Raw genomic sequence first — 23,758 nt, forward strand, 5'->3', positions numbered from 1 at the left:
GAATATTTTGTAGACATTCCTGCTGTCTTTCAGGAATTTCCGCGGAAACTGCACGTCAATTACTATAAAAACTTCTCCGCGAATCCCTGAAAAAAATCTCCTTCAAATACAAGCGCATTTTTTCATGAATTCCGGTAGAAATCTTTATGAGAATTCCTGTAGATATTGTTTGGTGAATTCCTAAGAAAAAAATTCCGAAAATTATTTCCCAAATTCAAGGTGGAATTTTTACGGAATTTACATAAATTAAAGTGAATGTTCCTCTAAGAGAAACAAAGTTAGGAAGCTTTTTATAACGAAGGTGGATTTTTCTCTAGATACAGGCAATTTACCCAACTTAGGAAGTAGTGCGCTGGATTCGCCTAAAGATGCGCTAAACAACGCATCAATTAGTTTGACAGATAAAACTTCGGAAGAAAGTTCGGTTCGGCCCGATGTCCGAATTATAATGCGGTGCTATGCCGACAATATCATGCTGTGTGGTTCGTCGTAGAGGGGTTAATCATTCAGAAACTAAGAAATATCTCGGAATTATGTCAAAATTGACGTGACAAAAAAAATGGATACTCATAAACGATGAAAAATAACAACAAGTGAAGTTCTTACCCTTATAATGCTTGTTAAACGAGTGAGTATAATGCATTCAATAATGGCTTGAAAATATCCAAAAAATTGGGTAAGCATAGACTTCAAATGTGGAGCCCCTTCTCAACGACATTTTGATATCGAAAACAAAACCCTACGCTCCTTATTTATTAAATTTCCACCCAAAACTAAATCCGCGCGAAGCCGTTATGTAAATCCGCATCAAATCCGCGAGAATAGCAAAAACCACGAAAATCGCGAAATCCTCGTAGTCGTAACAATCCTGCGCTTTATATACGGCGTTGCCTAAACGTATGCCCTAGCTTCGCTGTGTGGTCTGTCTGTGTGTCTCTCGATCCCGAAGTCCATGGTTCGAACCCACTCTGCCTTTCATATGACGGCCTTGGAGCAATTTTTCAAACTTTATATAGATTTACATTTGATTTGGTTGATGATAATGGTAGGTACAAATGCTTTTTATTTTACTTTTTTTTACAAACGGTGGTGCGAAAATAGTGACTTTAGTGACCATTTTCCGAAAAATAGTGACTTTAGTGACTTTTGGATGCAAATAGTGACTTTTTAGTGACTAGGCTCAAAATAGTGACCAAGTCACTAAAAAGTGACTTGCTACCAGCCCTGTGTATTGGAGTTAGTCAGTTGGAGTGTGGATCTTAACATGGAAGAAAACATTACATAGAAATAGATGAGCCGAGAATACGATTGGGTATACAATTGTTAAACGGATATGCAAAATGAGTACCACGTAGCATTTAGCAACCTGAATTAGATAATCCGAAATTCAAATAATAAATTTATTTGATTTGATTATTTTTGCTTGAAAAGTCAGCATTTTAAAAATATATCACCTATATTTTTGCTTGATGATAAAATAGGTATGTTGACTTCCAATCAGCAAAACAATACATCTTTTGCGGAACATCCTCATGATCAATACTGTTTATTATCTGTGCTATCAGATTGAAGTGCAATACACATCAAATGGATTTTCATAAAGTTTACCTTATTCAAAATTTTTTTTTTTAAATTTTCAGATGATCCGAGTCTAACTTGTATCTACTTCACATCAATAATAAATTCCAGTAAAATTGCATAAATCAAATTTAAAAAAATATTTTTTCTTGGTGAAGTTGAACTAATTTCCATAATTATTTCGATAATTCTAATTCAAGAGGACAGCTATTCAAATGAAATATTTGAACTAAGTATTAAAAAAAATATCACTGTAAAAAAATTACACGCAAAAAAAACTTATCTTTCGGATCTCGACGCACTAAAATAGTTTATAAAAACGTCAATCAAGTTTATCAAAAAGTCAAATACGCAAACACGATTTTTATTAATACAGTTGACAGTTATTGAAGTTGTACTATAGCTTAATACTGTTTAGTTTTGTCAATAACAATAATCATTCAAAATCTAATTCTATATAGAATATTTGAAAAAAATACCTTTTTTTATTGTTATTAGGATTCTTGAATTCATTTTTACTCACCTTATTAACGTCCTAGTAATCAAATAATTGTAATTCCACAGATCTGTGCCTGCTCGGGCTCTCTATCAAAATAGTTGAACTGCTTTTGGCGTTAATAATACAAGTTACACGGTTTTGATAATACAGGTTCCAATCATATCTCAAAACCCTGAATGCACCGCTTATCACAAGTCACAAGCGACTCTCCGCACCGAACAACTTCCTTTCCCTTTTTTCCCAAAGTAGTGAAGAATTAGGCATTGGCTTAGCTCCCCATCATCAGCATTCAACGCACAAGACAGGAATTTCCTGCCGTTTTCTGTTCGGTCAGCCGTCCCTTCGCACTCTACAACACTCTTGTCGGGGCAGCTATTTTTAACGAGCAAACGAAACATCGCCCGCCCATCGCGGAGTGAAAATTTTCTCCACCACAGCACAAACACTCGCACACACCTATTTTCCGATGGCCTCAAGTTTTTCCTCTTGGCGACGACACGAGACCACGGTCAGCATCCACTAGGTGGACAAAAGTTCTAAGTGGTGTGGGAAATAGAAATTTTCTCTATCCACTTTCACTTGATTGGGTGTTCTTTGCCGAAACACGAAATTCGCAGTCAACCGAACACAGGGCTCACTTATTTTACTTTTACTGTGTTTTAATTTCACATTTTCACTCCTCGTACAGGAACTCCAGATTCAATCCTCTTTCGTTTCAGACAGGAACATCTGTTCGTAATCCGTCTTTGTTTTTCACGAAAATTCACCAAAGCTCGGATACTTGACAGATAAATAACAAACAACGCAGAGCAAAGCAGCCTTCAATAAATGAGCCTAAAATTTTCGTTTTCTCCCGGTTCTTGTCCAGGTGAACTTCCGTCGTAATGAAAATCCCAAAACACTTTTATTCAATCAGAAATTTGCTCCTATGTTGTTGCGTAGAGGCGTGAACTCTGCGGCCGTCTACTCGTTCGTTGGATGTTTATAAATTATAGCAATATTCGCACTTTGGAGAAACATTTGGATATTTTTTCTTGCACAGATAAAAAATCACTTCGATTTTCTCGAGTTAGAACACATAAAAATTCACAGGACACACAGAAATTTGAGAAGAAACAGTTTTTACTCGCGGAGCCCCAAAGATACGCGACCGTCCATCTTGAAAATATTTACACAACTCAACTCCACACACAACTCCACCAAACGAAATCAACGACGGTGACAGCGCTGCGCTGCCTGACTGCACTGCACTGCTGATGCAACGACGAGACCCGAGCGACACGAGAGGGTTAATTTTGTGAGAGAAAAATTGTTGCCAAAATCAAAATCATAAAGATCTTCATCAAATATTTAGTTTCCCTCTGTTTTCCTCATCGGTTTGCCTTTGTCAGTGATTTAAATATTTATGTGAACATCTCTGTTGCGTTTCATTTGGAATTCGGTGACAACATCCAAACACAAAGTAAATATTACCTACGAATAAAGAATAATATTATTTGTTAATAAAAATATTTCACTTTTACATAAAATTATTTGATCAAGTTCATGAGCACACGATGTAACTGGCAACACATTTTCATTTTGTTTTGATCCTCGAACCGTGAGCAGATGACTTCGCGAACTTGACTTGACGTTCATCAGTGCATTTCGATTGATCAACTGTGGCAATATTCTGATGACAAGACAAATGTCGCTTAACATTTGAAAAAGACTTCATCAAAAGCGTAAACATATTGGGCAAAATTGGGTTGTTTAGGGTACAGTGACTATAATAACAGTGTCGTCAAGTGTCAGAATTGGAACAGAATCGGCTGTCAGTTCCATACAAATGCGCGTTCCAAATGAGCAGGAGACCTGTCAAACGTGACACACGACGTTACTCTTCTTATAGGACTCTAGTTTAGGGGTACATACCCGGATAAAAAATAAGATACAAAAACAGTATATCCTAATGTAACATTACAATTAAAAACAATAATTTCACAATAAATTGTAATGTAGACGTAACCGTAGAATCACATTACAATGTACTGTAATGAACCATTCAATGAATCGTAATTGGATTTTTCGTTATAGACTATACGGGTGGTTAAGCATCGTAACAATACAAAATTCAGCTTTTTTCATACATTTTTTTTCATACAATTATAGATTAAATTGTTTTTCAATGGTGTGAAAAATTTCAAGACTAAAGAAACAATGTGATTTATTTCACACATTTTACCCAGTGTAAAATGCGAGGTCGATAAAGTAGAAGTGAAAGTTGATTCCTCCAAAAATAGAATTCTGACATGTTTACATTTGGTTTTTTGAGCTTTTTTCAAGGGGTTAGAAACTTTGCCACCTTGTGGCAACACCGACTTTTGCACCACGAAAACACCCTTCAACACACTTCGACACCGTTCGACACACCTGTTCAGATTAATTGAAAATTATCATGGCATCACTGCATAACACTTGACGTTTGTTATAGTTTATTTTGATTGACCTTCGCATAGCATTTTCGCAGGCGGTGGATGGTGGTTGCTGGTTGGAATAATCTGGTGTTCGATGGCGCTGAGCTCGAAAGCAGACCGCGTCCGATCTAACAGATACTGGTAAGTTTTGCGAGAAGAATAAACCCTGTCAATATCATTCGCTTCAGGTGGAGTATGTCATAGCTGATCGACTTCTAACTGGAATGCGTAGTGCCGGTAGCAAAGCGTAAATAATATAATTATTATATGTAGTATTATTTTAATCCATTTTCAGCTATTGGGCTGCCACGAGAACTAATACCACTCCTTTGCTTTAAGCTCAGGGCACATCTCTGTCAGGAAGCACAAATTATAACTTGAATTCCGGTGCTGAACCGACTGGTTTCAAAGGATTAGACCGTGCAGCCGAAAGAGCACCTCATCCAAATGCCACAGTGTTACAGATTGCAACGCGACCGGGGCTCACCTGCCACCACCACCAAAATCCTCAAACGATACCCATCGGAATTCCCAAACATTCCCTGTTCCCATAGGAATGCCAAATGATAATTAAAGGAATCCTCGAGCAAAACCTACAGAAATCCCCCCGCTCAATGAAATTCTCTAGCGATACCGACCGGATTTCCCAAGCAATGCCCACATGAATTCCTCATCAATACCAACAGGAATCTAAGCGATTCCCACAGGAATGCCCGAGCAATGCCTATAGTGGTTCCCAAGCGATGTCCACAGGATTCCCCCAGTGCTGTCCTCTGGTATCCCCAATGCCCACCGAAATCCCCTAGTAATTTCCACAGGAATCTCCAAACAATGCCGACAGGAATCCTCAGGCAATGCCTGCAATGACTCCCGAGCGATGTACATAGTGATCCACCAATGAATCCCACAGGAAACCCCAATAGGTGCCCACCAGGAGTCCAGCTTTGGGAGAAAAGGAAGAATCCCCAAGCAAAGTCCAACGAAATCCCCAACTTCTGTAATTATGGTTATTGCAGGCTACCGAGATGACGGTTATAAATACATAAAAATACATTATTTTATTGAATTTCCTCTCCAGATTTAAAAACGAATGAACGCAATGCTTTTAGTTATTCAGAATATTTTTATTACGTATATCAAAATCAACCGAAACAGATCATAAGCATAACTATAATTTCGATGTATGGTCCGCACTTACTGTTTTCATGCCGCTGTATCCGCTACAGTGATCGTTCGCTAATTGGGGCACGACCTCATCCCAACTAGCGAATGGCGTTCGCTAATTGGGGCGTTTCGACAAGCGTCAATGTTGTTTACTTTTTGCATTGAACAAAGGAAAATTTTACGCGCCAGAAAATATCGATAATGGTAAATGTAATTCGTCAGGTGTTTTGTACCGATGGCTCGACCGATGGTAAACCTCCATTATTACTGCCAGGCAAAACAGGAAATCAGCATTAAACACTTTAATACACATTTTTTCATCGCCTACTACAGTAATCAATTCACAAAATAAATATTACTAGTCGACCCGGCAGACGTTGTCCTGCATAGTAGGCGAAAATGCGCGTGTGAACTGCCCATGCGAAATATCCATATGAATCTTAATTTTAGTTTTTCACGATTTAATCAATCTTACCCTTGACTTTCGCATGAGGAAATATCATATAAACCCGTCGGAAACGATAACTAATATATCTGCTGAAGGAATGAAGAAAATCCATCCAGCCGTTTTCGAGTTATGCGGATACGAACACAGACCATTTCATTTTTATATATATAGATTAGTAATTCACTTACCTCCCAATCGATGAATTGCAGAAAGCGAGGAAGATAGCCACTAGATGTAATGTGTGTAATGTCTATATTACAAATTTTTCAGTGAGATTAAACACAGATTTCGGTAAATCCAGATGAAACTCTCGAACATCGGTAATACATTTTACAGGTATCGGTGATTACAAGGAAATTTAGCGGAAAACGTGAAATTTGACTGATTACCGAATAAACTCAGTAAAACTCAGAGTTTCTGGTTAAGTGTGAACCCATCGATTCCCAACAATGCCCTCCGAAATAACATGGGGCAATTATGCGTAAAACGGCTGATAATCATCCTGGTGGATTTGAACTTCTGAAGTGATGATGGCCGGAGCAAACGTCTCAGCTATGGGTTATCCTACGTCTAATGCCCATCCCAAGTTGAATTATATTGAGCGGCGACACTGTTTACATCCTGCTGAGTTTGCGCAAGTAGTTCCCGCCAGGCTCATGACGTTTGCTCTATCCCGGATCTTTTTGACCTTGTGCTGGTAATGCTTGTGCTGGATGAGTAATAACGGTATGCGATTTAATATAGAGCTAGCCCGATCTTCCTTTGCCGTCGTTGTAGTAGATCCTCGAGTAGATCTACGCTTTGCCGCTGTAAATAACGTTTTTCGGCTCGCCACCAGCGGTTTATAACCTGTCGGACTGATCTGCAACGGAGTCGTCGGATTGCAATAGATCCTGTGGCTGTTGGTGGTGGGGGTGATGCTGCTTGTCGCCTATTTTTTTTTCTCGTACTGAAGGCCGTTTGAAGGGCCGCCGTCCGTGCCCACCGAAGGGCAGATGTCCGCTGCAAATGGCATTGGAGTCGATTGGACATTTGTTGATTAATTGATCGGCTGTTGTAGCCAGAGCATTCACGATCCGGGTAAGAATCGTTTCTCGTTTCTCATGGTTTTCGCCGTTGATGCTGTTGTATCCGTCAATTACCTTCCGTCATTTACCTGATTTCCCGGCGAGTCGCTGTACGTGTTGGACCTCTTCGTGTGGCTGTTTCGAGAATTATGTAATAAGCTTGAGGATGGGGACACTGTTCTTTTAGTTGGCCGGCAGGGACGGTGCGTGACATCGGAGGATTGGCCCATGATTTCGGCTTTGTTTTAGCTTTTCACTTATTATAGCCACCGGGGAACTGCCACAGTGGCGGTTGGTTTTTCGTGATCCAATGCAGCATTATCGAATTCGTTATTATTGATCAGCTGGGTTCTTCGATGGAGTTAAGGACTGGCACTGCTGTTGTGGTAGCACCGAGTAAAAAGAGTTATCGGTCGAAAAGTCCGCAATACAACGACACCAGTCAACAATCCGAATTTTTCGAAGTTTTTAAAACTTTTATCGATTAACTTGAAAAACTCAAAATAAAAACAAAAAATTCCAAGTCCGCGCGAGTGATTTTTTCAGATTCTGTCATTTTTGGACAGTGTTGCCGAAAAAATCGAAAAATATTAAAAGTCATTTTGACAGCTATCGGTTAACGTTCAACACCGGGAAACACACTTTGACACACAGAAACACACGGAAGAGCAGCTCAACACAATTTGGTGTGGCAGAGTTTCTAACCCCTTGGCATATTATCATATTCAAAGTTAACGCTATTGTTGTAGTTGAAAGAAAATTGGGAATCAAATGTGTTAGGTTAAGAATAAATAAGACCCAGAATAAGCATGTGCTATTTCATGCATTGAAAATAGTATACACGTTCGTACTACTGGTTTAACACGTGAATTCTCACTTATTGAGAAGCATATGAAAGGATCGTGTATTTCCAGTCACTAATGTCAAAATTTTTCACGATCAACATAGATGAATAACATCAGGAATTGAAATGTAAAACACGTTAAATTATAACGAATCGCACTTGAGAAGGATAGGCTGTAAATATGTATTACTAAAGAATTATTTTTCAAATAGGAAATAAACAGTGAGTTAATCAAAGATACGAATTATTAAAACACAATCATAAAATATTAATGCCGTATTGCATAATTCTAGATTGCTTTGAGAATAGGTCGTATGTGCAAAAGAGAGATTCTCTTTGTTCACGCTCTCTTTCGCTAATAGATCGGCAAGTTTAGCATTTTCTGCTACATTTTCACTTTAGCACGCTAGACAAAGTTATTGTCTTTAGCTATCTGCCAAAAAATCCAACATAAATTTGTGTATAGCTTTGTAATAATCGAAAGAGAATGTAACCGAAGAGAGGCACTCTTTTGCACATACGACCTATTCTCAAAGCACTCTAGAAATGTTCTTCTGCACGAGAATCGAACGTGTTTTGTCACTGTACTTTTTCACAGTTGAAACACGTTATATTAATAAGAAAAGAACACTCACAAAAAACTCCGCATTATATTCATGAGTTTACACATGGATTTTTGCAATGGGGGTAGCCTTGGGGGTAGCGAAATGAATTCCATATTTTCGACACATATATTCCATGCGCCCACATGCATTGCATGTACGTTCACACATACTTTCCATGTGGGTCATAGTATCCATGTGTGAACTTGTATGCATGTAAGTATGTAAGTACACACTTAAAATAAATCGCCGAATTCGGTAATTTCGCCGAATTCGGGTTGTTTAGCAAAGAAAAATATGAGGTTTTTTCAAGGGGTAAACCACTCGGCACAATGTGCCCGCGGCACAGTACGGCACACTTTCGGCACATTTGGGCACCCTTTCTAGTTTTGACAGTTAAGTTGTCAGTGTCAAGCAAGGATGTCATGCTTTTGAAATGAAACAAGAATGGCATAAATAAACAAACACAAAACCACTCTGCTGAGGGTGTTCATACGTGATTCCGTAAAGTGAACTAGTACCCACTTTAGTACCTATATAGGTCATCCTGGACATCCTGGAATACGACATTTTACTGTCTTCCAAGGCGACAGAACAAAGCAGAAAGACGGCCATGTCATACATGTGCTTGCGGAACCTGACAAACTTTTAGGAGCTGTTCCTTCTGCTGCCGGGCACCGACGTGAACAAACCAAACATCGAACACAACACACCGCTTCACAAGCTGGCTCGCAGACGTTGTGAATATGTTGACCATACAGTGCCGGAATTTGATAAATGACCCAAAGAGCAATCCAACAATTTTACCTCAGCCTGAATACTGTTCTCCAAGGAAGAACTCGATGTGCCAAACTGCTATTCGCTGGGGAATCTCCGGTCGAGAGGGATGTCGGCAGGAGCTTTTGAACTGAGCACTAGCAGTGGGCCTGTTTTGCGGAAAACACACGTGTGCCAAAACAATAGAATAGTGCGCCCGTACACGGCTGCTGGATAAGTGAACACCCTGGGGGTAAGCGGTCACCTGACATTGTACTTCCCGAAGAAAGCAACGCCCTGCGACCAGGAGCAGCAGCATCGCGGAGCAGACAGCTTACCAAAATTGGCTTCGTTCCTTATTTCATTATTCCTTAATCGTTCCAAGAAAGTGAACGAAAACTACATCAATAGATTGGTCCTAAAGTATGTCAAATCGATCACAAGCTACGTCAGCGGCCTGGTCTTCCCAGAATTTTTCATGCGCTAATAATTATAAAGGCGGTACCAAATAACAATAATGCGCTAATCAAATACATAGTATGCAGCGGCTGATTACTCTGGAAGCGAAACCAATATTGACGACCGACAGGATACGATGATGTGTGTCAGTAGGCGATTCTCAACAGTTCCGATGGCATCATGAAACAAAGTAAATAATCTATTCTACACCGTGTATACCTATTAAATATCTAACCATGTAGTTGAATACGAAACAAAGAGGATCCGTTTTCCTAATAAACAACAATTACAATTACATATTCGAAGAATTAAACCTTCACTTAAACTGAAAAACATCGCTAACATTTCATTCACAAATTACATAACGCCAAAATTTACCATTTGTAATCCTTACCCTCCCCCATGTTAAATTTGATTTGTATGCAAGGTTTCAAAACTATGTAGCTGCAGACACACTGGCAAAACGCACGTAAACGTATACATTGTGTTTGACCAGGGGGAAGACACTTTAATCATTTTACAAATCATTCAAAAGATTTAAAAAAAATTCAAAAGATTTAAAATGATTCGGCGAGATTGATTTTTTTTTGACTATTTTCTCGCCTTATTGACGTTTTTGTTCAGTGTGGCGAGATTGATAATAAAATAAAGTTTAAAAAAATCAAAACATAAACAAAGACGGAATATTTTTGACCCTTCCTTCGGAAGTGTCTATAATTTCACTTTGTATGCGTTACGCAGGTGTGTTACGTTTTAATCTATCAAGAAATCTTATAAATTATTAAATAAAATGTATGGTATTTGAAACAAATTCACTTTGACATTGAAAATATAATTATAACAAATGATATGATATGGAATTATGCCTATTTTTCTGTTTTGTTTCAAAGAAATAAATGATTTTAATTGAGGAACATATAGAAGCATGTACAACAAAATTTTCTCAGAAAAGCAAAAACGTAAAAATTGAAAGGGATTTCAAAAATTTCTTCAGTGGAAGCTAGATAGCAAATGTGAGCATGTTTTGAGATACTAACAGATCACTTGTATGCATGTATGTGTGCGTATGTGTGCAAATTCTGAAATTTACTACCATAAAAATCTCGCTCATTTTTAAGGTATTGAACAAGTTTAGTTTTACCAAATTAGGCATCCATAAGGCGAAATATATGTTATTATTGAACGCTATTGAGTTTCGCTCAGATCAATGACTGATTTAGTTAGTTCTGGATTAATTAATATCGAGGTCTCTGGAAATTACGAGTACAATATATGCAAACAGCGTTACGATAGTTACTAACCATGTCACAATAGTTATTCAATCCGACGAGCGCCTTATAGATAGGCAGCATGAAGTACAGTACGTTATCATTCGTTGAGTTGTCACTTAACCCATGATATCCGCCTTTGGGTAGGCAATTATTTTGTCACTTTCACGGTAAATCGCCGTGGGAAGCTGAGTAGTTTTATCTCGTTTTAAATACTGGAGTCTGGAAAAAAATCCTTCTAACTAAGGAAGGGTCAAAATCTCACTGTAGGTGGATTAATCCGGGTTTTTTAAATTGCAAACTGTCCTGCTATCAACTAGCGAGCAGTCCAGTGACGAAGCAGCAGTGAAGGCAGCTGTGGCCGCGGCCGCTGCCAAGATGAGAAGCGAGTGCATGCGGAAGAGGAGGAGGAGGAAATATATGAAGAGGTGGTCCAAGATCGGAGACACCGTACGACATCGTCGGATGATTATAATAGGAAGGAGCGTGATGCCTATGGACGGAGAGACCGCTCCGGTCACATTCTCCACAGGGAGAGCAAACCACGAGCGGCGGTGGCGGAGGTTACAGCAGATCTGGTCAGCGAGGGCATTACGACGATTACCGCGGCAAATTTCCACGTTCGCCCCCGCCAAGGGGCTGGGGCGGCGATCGGTACGAAGACGATCGCAACCGTAGTTATGAGAATTTTCCATCCCGAAAGCACCTGGATTTGCTTCCATGGAAGGCGCTAGTGTAAGTAGTAATTGCTGGGTCCGCTGGTGGATTGAGTCGAAATTGTTAATTTTTTTCGGACGGATGGCGATGACTCACGTGAGTTTTTTTTCCGTAGGCTTATTCCGGCCTGGAGGAAGCAGTATATCGGAGTTTCATCAGTATATCGGAGTTTGCCGGTTCGGTACGCTCGGCTCGGTGATCATCAATCACATCGAGAAGCAGTTCGTCACTTCCGATGCGGGCACCATCATGAGAGAGCTGGATGTCGAACATCCGGCGGCCAAACTGATGATCCAGGCCAGCCAGATACAGGAAGTCGAAGTGGGATATGGAACAAACGATTAAACGACACCGACGGTTTTTGGCTAAAAAAGTTGTTTGGAGATTGTGCGACAATGTCGTTAGCGCACGAGTCGTTCGTCACGTTTCCTCATACGAAACGGGAAAGTTCCTACAGTTTTCGCTAATCGCTGCCCATCTGATCCCTTCAGACATCGAACAGTGGGTTGGCTTTTTGAAAATATTCGAGGAGCGAGGTAATCGAAGCCAGCCATCAAAACGGATCCGAAAAATTTTGGTCTACGAATGAAACGTGTTCAGTTGTTGGAAAAGAAGGGTGAAGGGAAGCAAGTTTTCAAATGATATTTGCCGTACATTCCGAAGGAGCGGGGAGTTTTTGTTGGAAACGGCCAAGAAGTTCACGAACAGAGTAATTTGGCTGCAGCTATGGGCGCCATGGATCGCGCTTTCGGAACAGTTACGGAGTTATTCAGTGTGGAAGACATCTATTGTTGGAATTACTGATCACAACCGGATGCTATCGGAAGGCACTGGACGTTCTAATAGCGCACACCAACGAAGAGGTTCATGATATGGCCAACGATGAAGAAGAGAGTGATTCCAATGCCAACCGAGCGATTTATACTGTGGCCATTCCGAATAACATGGTATTGGACTTCCGTACAAAATTAACCGTGGCTCTGGTTCACCTGATTTGCTGAATTGCGAACATCTGTTCGATATGATTGAGGAGAACATTTTTATTAACATCAATGTGGAGAAGGCTGGGGATTGTTATCCGGATGTTGCGGAATCGAGGATGAAAGAGCTGCACTACCATTATGCGTTGAAGCTTCTGATTCCGATGTAATTTTTTCGCCAGCAGCCATTCGGTTGCGTTATGCTGATTGTTTGCGTGCGATCGGAAACTATAATGAGGCTATCGTTCCTTACAATAAGATTGTTTCACTAGCCCAACATTTGGATGCTCGTCTGATCTTATCAGACAGCAGGGTAAATATGATGAAGCGTTGGAGGTACTCGAACAGCGAGTGAAATTCTAGACGCTGAGCTGCAGTACGAGCGTTGCTTGATGCTGGATGAGATTGGAAGCTGCGATGAATTCCTGGCATCTGGTTTCATGCTTCTGATGCGCTTTTGCGTGCCATTACGGAGTCGTCTGGAAATTGGAGCAGTCATCTCTCTGCCTTGTTGCTTTGAGATGCTGAAAACCATTGCCGATACAGGATTCGCGGCAGGATACTACCGAAGAACATTTTCCGGAAAACGAACCATCCGTGGAGATGGGATGGGAGTTGGCCAATGGTCATGAACCTCCTCCCGGCAGCCGATTATATCAAGAACTATGCCTTCTTCCAAAAGCTTGTTTTCGCCCTGTGCGCCACTAAGCGATTTAAAGCTACAAATACGAACTCCAAGTCTTGGCCACCGGCTAGAAAGTGTTGGGTCATTACGTCGAAGAAAAAATAAAAAGTGGGAAAAAAATACGAAAAAAGAAATAAGCAAAAAAGAGTCAGGAAGAAAAGAGAAGGATAAAACTAAAAAGAAAGAAGGAAACAAATGGAGGAATAATATAAAAGGAAGAAAGAAAGGACAAAGGAAAAAAGACGAAAAAGCATTTGTTGAATTTAGTGTTTGCGTAAACTTTCTTTCATCAAGTTTTCTTAAGCATAATGCATATCATGCAATAATTTTATTTTATGTATATTTTATAGAACTATAATTTTTGCTTTTCTCATACACAATGTACACACATGTGTACATAAAGGCTATACTGCCGTAATCTGAAAAATTGACGTATGCGCTATATTTTAAAACATGCATGCTTTTCTTTTTTCTGTTAAATAGTTCGATGAGTACTACTCGTTAACACCATTTTTGGAAAAATGGTTAATACGTCACTTTTCCAGATTACGGCAGTATAGGATCATTTCGAAAACGATTTTCATAAGAGGCTCTGAGATCCATAGTATTATACATATACCAATCAACAAAACTGGTTGAATTTAGGTGATGTGTGCGTGTCTTGTTAATTTTAGGTAAAGTTTCTATTGGAATTCCGTTGCTGGCTTATTCCTGTGAGAATCGTTGGCGGATTCTTGTGGGAAACTCTGACAGATGCCTGAGGACATCGTTGGCGGATTCCTGTGGACATCACTTACGGATTCCTGTGGGCATTGCTGGCGGATTCCTGTGAGCATCATTGGCGAATTACTGTGGGCAAATCTGACGAAATCCTGTGGGCATCGTTGGTGGATTTCTGCGGGCATCGCTAGGAGATTCTTGTGAGCATCCCTAACAAATTTCGGTGAGCATCGTTGGCGGATTCCTGTAAGAAACTCTGATAGATTCGCTGGTTGATTTTTCGGGGCATCGCTGGCGGATTCCTGTGGACATTGCTGGAGAATTTTTGTGGGCATCGCTGGCGGATTCTTGTGATAAACTCTGACGGATTCCTGAGGACATCGCTGGCGGTTTCCTGAGGACATCGTGAGCAATTCCTGTGGGCATCGCTGGAGGATTCCTATGGGCTTCGTTGGCGGATTACTGTGAGCAACCCTGACGGATACCTGTAAGCATCGCTGGTGGACTCCTGTTGACATCGCTGCAGGATTCCCATGGTCATAGATGGTGGATTCCAGTGGGCATCGCTGGCTAACTTTTGTGACCATCGTTGGACGTCGCTGATAGATTTTTGTGGACAATTGCTGGTGGATTCCTTTGGGCATCGCAGGAAGATTCCTGTGTGTATCGCTGGCGGATTCCTGTGGGCATCGCTGGAGAATTCCTATGGGCATTGCTGGCGGATTACCGTGGATATCGCTAGTGAATTACTGTGTGCACCTCTGACGGATTCTTATGATTTCGTTGTTGGATTCCTGCGGGCATGACAGTCCTATTGACATCGTTCGGGCATCGCATGCAGATTCTTGTGGGCATCGCTGGTGTATTCCTGTGGGCATCGCTGGCAGGCTCCTATTGGCATCGCGGGTGGATTCCTGTGGGTACGCTGGTGGATTCCTGTGAGCATTCTTGTGGACATCGCTGACGAATTCATGTGAGCATCGGTTGCAGATTCCGGTGGGGGATTCCTGTGAAAATCTCTGGATTCTTGTTGGATTCGTTGGTGGATCCCACTGGGCGACGCTGGTGGATTCTTGTGGCAATCTATCTATCTATCTATATATATAAAACTCAATGTTTGTATGTTTGTATGTATGTTCCAGCATAACTTCTGAACCCATTGACCGATTTCAACCAAATTTGGAACACACATTCTTTATCTTAAGGAGACGACGACAGGGGGGTTGGAGATGCTCTTTGAAAAAGGGGGGAGGGTATGGGGGGAGGGGTATTGCTTATTTATCGATCAACGCAGTTTAAATTCTGAACCCCTTGGCCGATTTCGACCAAATTTGAAACACAATTTCCTTATCTTAAGAAGGGGACGATAGGGGGTTAAGCATGCTCTTTGGAAAAGGGGGAGGGTGTGGGGGGAGGTGTATTGCTTAGTTATCGGTCAACTCAGTGTAAATTCTAAACCCCTTGGCCGATTTCAATAGAATTTGAAACACAAATTCTTTATCTTACAGAGGGAACGATAGGAAGGTTAAGCATGCTCTTTGGAAAAGGTGGAGGGTATGGGGGGAGGGGTATTGCGTAGTTATCGATCAACGCAATGTAAATTCTAAACCCCTTGGCCGATTTCAACAAAATTTGGAACACAAATTCTTTATCTTAAGGAGGGGACGATAGGGGGGTTGAGCATGCTTTTTGGAAAAGGGGGAGGGTATGGGGGGAGGGGTATTGCTTAATTATCGATCTACGCAGTTTAAATTCTGAACCCCTTGGCCGAATTCAACCAAATTTGGAACACAAATTCTTTATCTTAAGGAGGGGACGATAGGGGGGTTGAGCATGCTCTTTGGAAAAGAGAGAGGGTATGGGGGGAGGGGTATTGCTTAACTATCGATCAACACAGTTTAAATTCTGAACCCCTTGGCCGATTTCGACCAAATTTGGAACACAATTTCCTTATCTTAAGAAGGGGACGATAGGGGGTTAAGCATGCTCTTTAGAAAGGGGGAGAGTGGGGAGGGGAGGTGTATTGCTTAGTTACCGATCAACTCAGTGTACATTCTGAACCCCTTGACCGATTTCAAACAAATTCGGAACACAAATTCTTTGTCATAAGGAGACGTTGATAGGAGATTAGGGATGCTGTTTACAAAAGGGGGAGGGTGTGGGGGGAGGGGTATTGTTTAGCAATCGATCAACTCAATGTAAATCCTTAGCCTCATGACCGATTTGAACCAAATTTGTATCAACTATTGTCTATCCTAAGGAAGCGATTTTAGTGGATGTGGTTAAGTAATTTTAAAAGGGGGAGAGTGTGGGAGAGGGGTACTGTTTAGCTATCGATCAATTCAGCATGACTTCTGAACCCATTTATCGGTGTCCACCAAATTTGGAACCCATATTATCTGTCTAAGGAAGACTATATCAGACTGGGTATGAGTGCCATAGCTAAATGAGAGAGAGGGTATATTCATTAAACGAACAGTTTAGTATACCTTTTTATCGCATAGGTCAATTCAAACCAAATACGTAAACACGTAATCCCTACCCAAAGGAAACTATTATAGAGAGGCTGGAAGGGATTTTTGAAATGGGAGGGGGGGGGTATTACTGTTCATCGGAATAATGGTATGCCCAATGAAAAGCAGTGATTAATGTGTTTCCTTCTGAATGGTGGATGTGATTGCTTCTTTAAAAGTAGGCATTTGCCCGGAATAAAACAATGGTGGGTGTGATCCCTTATTTAAATTATGCGTTGCCCGGAATATGGCATCGATGAATGTTTTTCCTTTTTTAGAAATAGACGTTTGCCCGGAATAAGACCTTTCAAACCCACGAAATCAAACCCCTTCTTCAAAATCAGTCAATGTTTCCAAAAGCCTTCTTTTAATCAAATGATAAAGTATGAATAAGTAAACACAAATGCTGGGTAAAGCGTAGCGGCACGGCAAATGCTGGGTAAAGCGTACCATTGGTACTTCGCGTACCTGAAGGAATAAAATAGACCCCATCTCGCGGTCCTTAGCCTCTTACCCAGCAACTCCTATCCCTACCTCCCCGCGGTGCTGGCCGGGATACGAGCAACCTTAGGGAAGATCGGGTAACCAACCCCGGTGGGAACTATGGTCGTATGATGACAGGGAAGATGTGGTTTGCTCCTCTCCGGAGGTGCAAATCTTATTGAGCGTCTGTTCTCCATGTCAGGATCGGCTCACAACAGCGTCTGTTCTCCATGTTAGGGGCGGCTGATCATCGTCCGAGTGCCAGCGAGGGACTCTAAGTAAAACTGTGCACCATGGTCCACCGGGAATAAGGAGGAATGGTCCTCCGGAAATTTAGGGGGTTTGGTGTCAGGCCCTGCAAGCCAGCCTTTAAAAAATCATAAGCAACGAACAATCAACAAGAGAGTACGGACCGGAACCATCGGCGAAGACCACTGCGACGAAAAGGGACTAGCGATTGGAAACTCGGTTCGTGGAACTGCAAATCTCTCAACTTTATCGGGAGCACACGCATACTCGCCGATGTGCTCAAGGACCGTGGATTCGGCATCGTAGCGCTGCAGGAGGTTTGTTGGAAGGGATCAATGGTGCGAACGTTTAGAGGTAATCATACCATCTACCAGAGCTGCGGCAACACACACGAGCTGGGAACAGCTTTCATAGTGATGGGCGATATGCAAAGGCGCGTGATCGGGTGGTGGCCGATTAATGAAAAAAATGTGCAGGTTGAGGATCAAAGGCCGGTTCTTCAACTTCAGCATAATCAACGTCCATAGCCCACACTCCGGAAGCACTGATGATGATAAGGACGCATTCTACGCGCAGCTGGAACGTGAGTACGACAGCTGCCCAAGACACGACGTCAAAATCATCATAGGAGATTTGAACGCTCAGGTTGGCCAAGAGGAGGAGTTTAGACCGACTATTGGAAAGTTCAGCGCTCACCGGCTGACGAACGAAAACGGCCTACGACTAATTGATTTCGCCGCCTCCAAGAATATGGCCATTCGTAGCACCTACTTCCAACACAGCCTCCCGTATCGGTACACCTGGAGATCACCACTGCAGACAGAATCACAAATCGACCACGTTCTGATTGAGATCACCACTGCAGACAGAATCACAAATCGACCACGTTCTGATTGATGGACGGCACTTCTCCGACATTATCGACGTCAGGACATATCGTGGCGCTAACATCGACTCTGACCACTATCTGGTGATGGTTAAACTGCGCCCAAAACTATCCGTCATCAACAATGTTCGGTACCGACGACCGCCGCGGTACGACCTAGAGCGACTGAAGCAACCTGATGTCGCCACTGCATACGCGCAGCATCTCGAGGCAGCGTTGCCGGAAGAGGGTGAGCTCGATGGGGCCCCTCTTGAGGACTGCTGGAGTACAGTTAAAGCAGCCATTAACGACGCAGCGGAGAACAACGTCGGGTATATGGGTCGAAGTCGACGGAACGATTGGTTCGACGAAGAGTGCAGACAGATTCTGGAGGAGAAGGACGCAGCGCGGGCGGTTGCGCTGCAGCAAGGTACCCGGCAGAACGTGGAACGTTATAGACGGAAGCGGAGACAGCAGACCCGCCTTTTCAGGAGAAGAAACGCCGCCTGGAAGAAGCGGAGTGCGAGGAGATGGAACAGCTGTGCCGTTCTCAAGATACACGCAAGTTCTATCAGAAGCTCAACGCATCCCGCAAAGGCTTCGTGCCGCGAGCCGAAATGTGCCGGGATAAGGATGGGAGCATCTTGACGGACGAACGTGTGGTGATCGAAAGGTGGAAGCAGCACTACGAGGAACATCTGAATGGCGCTGAGAGTACAGGCAGTGAAAGTCAAGGCAGCGGAGGAGATGACTACGTCAGTTCAGCGGACGATGGAAGCCAACCAGCCCCCACCTTGAGGGAAGTTAAGGATGCCATTCAACAGCTAAAGACCAATAAATCAGCTGGTAAGGATGGTATCGGAGCTGAGCTCATCAAGATGGGCCCGGAAAAGCTGGCCACTTGCCTGCACAAACTGATAGTCAGAATCTGGGAAACCGAACAGCTACCGGAGGAGTGGAAGGAAGGGGTTATATGCCCCATCTACAAGAAAGGCGACAAACTGGAGTGTGAGAACTTTCGAGCGATCACCATCCTTAATGCCGCCTACAAAGTGATATCCCAGATCATCTTCCGTCGTCTGTCACCATTAGTGAACGAGTTCGTGGGAAGTTATCAAGCCGGCTTCGTTGACGGCCGCTCGACAACGGACCAGATCTTTACTGTACGGCAAATCCTTCAAAAATGCCGTGAATACCAGGTCCCAACGCACCATCTGTTCGTTGATTTCAAGGCGGCATACGACAGTATAGACCGCGTAGAGCTATGGAAAATTATGGACGAGAACAGCTTCCTGGGAAGCTTACCAGACTGATCAAAGCAACGGTGGATGGTGTGCAAAACTGTGTGAAGATTTCGGGCGAACACTCCAGTTCGTTCGAATCGCGCCGGGGACTAAGACAAGGTGATGGACTTTCGTGCCTGTTGTTCAACATTGCGCTAGAAGGTGTCATGCGGAGAGCCGGGTGTAACAGCCGGGGTACGATTTTCAACAGATCCAGTCAATTTATTTGCTTCGCGGATGACATGGACATTGTCGGCCGAACATTTGCAAAGGTGGCAGAACTGTACACCCGCCTGAAACGTGAAGCAACAAAAGTTGGACTGGTGGTGAATGCGTCAAAGACAAAGTACATGCTTGTGGGCGGAACCGAGCGCGACAGGGCCCGCCTGGGAAGCAGTGTTACGATAGACGGGGATACCTTCGAGGTGGTCGAGGAATTCGTCTACCTCGGATCCTTGCTAACGGCTGACAACAACGTTAGTCGTGAAATACGAAGGCGCATCATCTGTGGAAGTCGGGCCTACTACGGGCTCCAGAAGAAACTGCGGTCGAAAAAGATTCGCCACCGCACCAAATGTGTCATGTACAAGACGTTAATAAGACCGGTAGTCCTCTACGGACATGAAACATGGACAATGCTCGAGGAGGACTTGCAAGCACTCGGAGTATTCGAGAGACGGGTGCTTAGGACCATCTTTGGCGGTGTGCAAGAAGACGGTGTGTGGCGGCGAAGAATGAACCATGAGCTCGCCCAACTCTACGGCGAACCCAGTATCCAGAAGGTGGCTAAAGCCGGAAGGGTACGATGGGCAGGACATGTTGCAAGAATGCCGGACAGCAACCCTGCAAAGATGGTGTTCGCTTCCGATCCGGCAGGTACGAGACGGCGTGGAGCGCAGCGAGCGAGATGGGCAGACCAGGTGCAGAACGACTTGGCGAGCGTGGGGCGTATCCGAGGATGGAGAGATGCGGCCTCGAACCGTGCATTGTGGCGTCAAATTGTTGATTCAGTGTTATCTGTTTAGATGTTAACTAAATAATATATATATATATATATAAGTAAACACAATTACCCTGTTGACCAATTGGTTTTATAATTTTCCGATTGTAAAAGAAAACTGCAAACCAAACTAGCAATTCCGAGCAAGGCCGGGTACATAAAGCTAGTCATTAATAAATTCTTGTGGACATCGATGGAGGATTCCTGTGGGTGTCGCGAAGGAATCCCCGAAGGAATCACCCATGGATTTCTGAAGAATTCTCCAGGATTTCCGAAGAAATCCCTCCACGGTTTCTGAATGAATGACCCCCAGATTCCCAAAGGAATCCCTACAGTTTCCTAAAGAAATTTCCTTAGGATTCCCGAAGGAATATTCCAAGGATTCCCGGAGGAATATCTTTAAGATCTACGAAGAAATCCCGCCAGGATTTCTGAAGAAATCCATCCCGAATTCCCGAAGGTATGCCATAAGAATTTCTGAAGGAATTCCTCCAAAATTCCAGATAAAGTTATTCCAAAATTTTCGAAGGAATTAGTTCGAAATTCCGAAAGAAACCCCCAGGATTTCGAAAAAAAAATGCCTTCAGGATTCTTGAAAAAAAATCCTTCAGGATTCCCAGAAGAATCCATCCAGGTTTCCAGAAGGAATTCCTTTAGGATTCCAGTAGGGATCCCTCCAGCGTTCCCGAAGGAAACCCTCCAGAATTCCAAAAAGAATCCCTCAAGATTTCCTGAAGAAATACCTCCAGGTTTCCCGAAGTAATCATTCTAGAATTCTCGAAGAAATCCCTCAAGGATTCCCGTAGGAATCTTTTAAAAATTCCCGAAAGAATCTCTCTAGAATGCCCGCAGGAATTCCTTCAAGAGTTCTGATGAATGAAAGTGCAGTAGGTGGCAGACCCCCTGTGCAACTGGACATAGCCTCAGATTTCGTCCTCTGGACTCAAGTGAAAACACCAGCTTCGTCCCTCACCGTTTATGAGAAAGAAATATCCCAGTACTTTTTCAGCTGTTTTCGATGCATTGTGTGATGCATATCCAAATGATTGTAGCCAGGATTGTTCATTATTTTTTTTTTTTTTTTGAGAGTTGACCAGTTGTAGTCTTAATAGACTGGTATCTCGGCTGGGCTCTCCATGTGATACACAATACTAGCAGACGACTCAAGCTATGTTGCTCACTAGGTCACTGCGGCCTGGGTTTGTATTGTGATCATACCGATACATTATTTTACTATCTACATTCTGTCAATTATAAACCGAACAAATAATGGAAGCTCAACATGTACATAGATGTTTTCTGAATAAGTAGTTAACATGTAAATTTAATTATTAGTTACTTGGAGCCGACATTCAATACCTAATAGTAGTCTATGTTGACAACGGGTGGTACTGTTGCCATTTCCAAGTAACAATTTCGAATAAAGATGAAATGATATCATTCTGGTAGGGTAATTTCAAAATAGATTAATTTAAGTACTATTGTAATAAATGGACACATTGAAGAGCTTCCCTTATTTTAACACGGTTGAGTATCGGATGTTTGTCAATACGTCGTCGAGTTAATTGTATCCTATCAGTCACAGTAATGTCATATGTTAAAGTTTCAGTAGTGTAATAGTGATCATTATACAAAATTTCTGTCCAGTTGTTCCATAATTGCTTTTTTTTGTCAAGTTCTATTCCCTTTTCTAATATTCAAACCTTTATTATTTATTAAAATAATGAGGTCTAAAATTCAGTTATTCAGATTCAGGGTATACAATATTCAATATAATAGTGGATGAACGCATCACATGGTCTATCCTCATTTCCGTAAGTGGTCAAGTTATTAGTCTTGTAGCAATAATAGTGGTACTAGTTATTCTCTATCTTGTGAGTGCAATGGTCTCAATTAACTATTCTAAACAGAACTCTGTCTCTTGTCTTTCTGTCCACCGATGGTCGTGTATTTACACCCAGGTTTTTTTTTACACGGTTTGGTTTTAGTCGTTTAAGACCTTCAGCGTCAATGAAACAATGAGTTAACCCCACGAAAAAATTTACAAAAAATCAAAGAAAATTCAGGATGTATTTAAAAAGCTGTAAAAATTCAGGTTAACCGAGAAATTAATGAATTCCAACCGTGTAAAAAAAAAACCTGGGTGTATTTTCGTTTTTTATTATTTATTTGATATCATTAAATTTCAGTCATTTATTTTACTATCGGTCATTTATTTTATTATAAGGTAAAGGTCAGCGAATTTGTCTTAATACGAGAAACACTAAGTCATGTCCCCTATATATCCGCTAAATTTTCTAACTAACCTAATAGAAGGAAGAGAGAAACAGTTTTTTTTTGCGTTGATCCATGCAGCTAGAGAGACTAAAATAAAAAGATTATCGAGAAGATATAATAGATACATTCACTATCTCCAATGCCAAATTAGTAAATCTACAAATTCTACTTTTCACTACTAAAATTCTACTTCTACTTCAGCTATACTGCCGTTATACGCATAACTGTCCCATGTATATAGGGAATCCCAGCAAACATGGGACAAACATACGTATGACGGCAGTATACGGGTACAAAATGAATTATTGTTAGCTACTACTACAAGTATAAATAGATGTATGCTATTTGGATAAGCGTTTGTTTCAGGGTCTTGTTAGTATTAGAGTTATGTTAGTTAGACCCCTACTGAGCCCTGCCGGCACCTCCAAATTTACCAATAGGCAGTTGTTGTTAGATCGTGCGACACTAACCATTAGTTAATTTGGAGGCATGGTACCTCAAGTGTTTGGTATAACTGTTGACCTTATTTAAGTAAGATGTGATAAAAGTTTCTCTACGGAGCTTATTTTCAAACCATTACCATTAAAATAACGATATTCTTGTGAAGGAGATATAAAAAATGGAAAAATATCTTAATTTTTTAATTTAGTGTTGAACTTAACCTTTGAAAAAAGCACTCTATTAAACAACAAAAATAAAAATAAAATAAAAATCTTTTTAAGACACTTGAAATATCAACGTCAAGCCCCTTATCCATGGACAGGGCAGGATTGTTCATTATTACTTCAATTCGTTATTGAGCAAACTCGAATCGACGCTCGTTTTCTTTATCTGCAATTGCTAAT

General features: G+C 41.8%; 1 protein-coding gene and 1 pseudogene across 6 annotated transcripts in view; one reads left to right on the top strand and one right to left on the bottom strand.

Moving 5' to 3' along the window:
- Positions 1-3,310, bottom strand: part of LOC134213419 (GTPase-activating protein CdGAPr-like) — a 174,790-nt gene extending 171,480 nt beyond the window's left edge. For 3 of the 6 annotated variants that reach the window (XM_062692461.1, XM_062692462.1, XM_062692463.1), the window contains exon 1: positions 2,102-3,309. The gene's annotated coding sequence lies outside the window, so the exon portion shown is untranslated. Of the gene's footprint in view, positions 1-2,101 lie in introns of all 6 variants that reach the window. The other 3 variants (XM_062692466.1, XM_062692465.1, XM_062692464.1) reach the window with 2 other exon arrangements.
- An 8,176-nt stretch (positions 3,311-11,486) lies between these two features.
- LOC134217716 (general transcription factor 3C polypeptide 3-like) lies at positions 11,487-13,723 on the top strand (annotated as a pseudogene).
- Positions 13,724-23,758: the final 10,035 nt, after the last annotated feature.

Source organism: Armigeres subalbatus, chromosome 2 (assembly GCF_024139115.2).
Source record: "Armigeres subalbatus isolate Guangzhou_Male chromosome 2, GZ_Asu_2, whole genome shotgun sequence".
Lineage (NCBI taxonomy): Eukaryota > Metazoa > Arthropoda > Insecta > Diptera > Culicidae > Armigeres > Armigeres subalbatus.